Source organism: Octopus bimaculoides, chromosome 19 (genome assembly GCF_001194135.2).
Source record: "Octopus bimaculoides isolate UCB-OBI-ISO-001 chromosome 19, ASM119413v2, whole genome shotgun sequence".
NCBI classification, from domain to species: Eukaryota; Metazoa; Mollusca; class Cephalopoda; order Octopoda; family Octopodidae; genus Octopus; species Octopus bimaculoides.
Genome location: NC_068999.1, coordinates 43,528,892 through 43,531,131, shown reverse-complemented (window position 1 = coordinate 43,531,131; position 2,240 = coordinate 43,528,892). Strand labels below are relative to the sequence as shown.

The 2,240-nt window shown below is 37.7% G+C and overlaps 1 long non-coding RNA gene across 1 annotated transcript in view; it reads left to right on the top strand.

The window, feature by feature from the left end:
• LOC128250113 (uncharacterized) overlaps positions 1-1,987 on the top strand; it is a 5,730-nt gene extending 3,743 nt beyond the window's left edge. The window contains exon 2 of the long non-coding RNA XR_008266235.1: positions 1,607-1,987. This is a non-coding gene — a long non-coding RNA (uncharacterized LOC128250113). The remainder of the gene's footprint in view (positions 1-1,606) is intronic.
• The last annotated feature ends 253 nt before the right edge of the window (positions 1,988-2,240 follow it).

The window sequence follows — 2,240 nt, the reverse complement described above, 5'->3', positions numbered from 1 at the left end:
ATATATATATATATATATATATATATATATATATATACGTGCATATATGCATATATATATAACATATACGTGTGTACGTGTGTATACGTGTGCATACATAGAAAGGCGGAATTAAAGTTGAGCTGTCAGTAAATGGATACGTATGACTATCTGGCTGTCTTTATGAATACATGTATGTATGTACTTATGTATGTATATGTATGTATGTATGTACGTATATATATGTGTACGTACGTATGCATGCTTGCATGCATGTATGTATATAAATATGTATGTATGTATGTATGTATGTATGTATGTATTTATGTACGTATGTATGTACGTACGTATGCATGCATGCATGTATGTATGTATGTTCGTATGTACGTATGTATACTGAAACAGTCCGACATCCAAACTATCCAGAGACCCCCCCCCACTCGCACACTCACCCGCACACTCACCCACCCCTCTCTCAACACCACTCAACTCCACTCCACTCCACTCCACTCCAGTTACATCATCAGAACGAGGCTCTGAATCAGCAGCAGACAGTTTTATAGCGTTTCTATCGACCGGGATTAACTCTAAACAAGTTGCTTGGTCGGCATCCTTGCATTGCATACAGCCCGGCCTTGTGTCTGTCTCCGTTGCAGACTGATGAAGTTCGGGAGAGCGGAGAAGGGAGTGAACAAAAACAACAACAACAACACTGTCTCGCTCTCACTCACACTCTACTACCCTACCTCTACTCCTCTCTCTCTCTCTCTCTCTCTTACACACACACTTTCTCTCTTTCTTTATTCTGGAGAATTCCTGGGACACTTTCTCCATTGTAACAATATGATGAAGTGAGAGGAATCTCAATGGAATCAAATAGATTTTTTCCCCCATTGCGCCTGACTTGAATTCCATTCGGAGAATAATATTTCTCGGTTTAACGGGGATGGGATGGGATGGGGGAAAGACACAAATGAAAAGGAAATGAACAGACAAGCAACTAAATGATGATAACGATGATGGTGGTGACGATGAAGATGGCAGTGGTGGCGGTAGTACTGATGATGATGATGATGATGACGATGATGATGATGATGATGACAATAATGACGATGACGATGATGTTCATGTCGGTGATGATGGTGATGACGATGATGATGATGACGATGATGAGGACGACGACGACGATGATGATGATGATGATGATGATGAAAGATGATGATGACGATGGCGATGATGCTCGTGTCGGTGATAATGGTGATGACGATGATGATGATGGTGATGATAATGATGATGATGATGATATGATGATGATGATGGTGATGATGATGATGATGATGATGATGATGATGATGATGGTGATGATGATGATGATGATGATGATTATGATGATGATGATGATGATTATGATGATTAAGATGAAGGGCAGAAAAGATGATCCTGAACTTTCATCTTTTAATTGGTTCGGGCATTGCACTCCAGCCCTTTTGGGGCACAGCATTGAAGAGATATTTTTTCTTTTTTATTTTGTGGTGACGGTGTTGGTGGTGGGGTTTAAACGAATCTCCCGCAGTACGTTTCTTAAGCTGCGTACTTATTAATATGTATATAATGGGCTTCTTTTCAGTTTCTGTCTACCAAATGCACTCACATTTGATCGGCTCAAGGTTATAGTAAACGACACTTACCCATATGGAACCGAACCCAAGTCAACTCGTTTGGAAACAAGCTTCTTATCCACACAGTCACACTTGTGTCTGCTGTTGAATTATTCTTCACAATGGCTTACATATTGTCGATGATTACATATTGATAGTACGTATGAAATATGTGTTACACAGTAGTATATTATTGGTTGTTCAGTCAGTTCTTGGAGAGAGAGAGAGAGAGAGAGAGAGAGAGAGAGAGAGAGAGGTGGAAAAGAAAGAAATAAAGAAAGAAACAAAGAAAGACGTCTCGCTGGAAATGTATTGTCTGTAATTAAATAAAATACACCATATTATTGCTACTATTTTCTTTAATATTTATTTTATTTAATTTCGTTTTCAATTTCAATATTTGCTCCGTTAATATTCGCAGACAGACTGTTTCAATATAATTGTGTCTCGTCAGTACAGAATTATCATGTGGTTACATCAATTACATTACATTTGTTAAGAATTACAGCAAGTAAAATATGAAAATTACGAGAGTCAGGTAGAAATATTTGATATAAATATTTGATAAAAGAAAAATATTCATTAATATTAGCTCATAGTTCA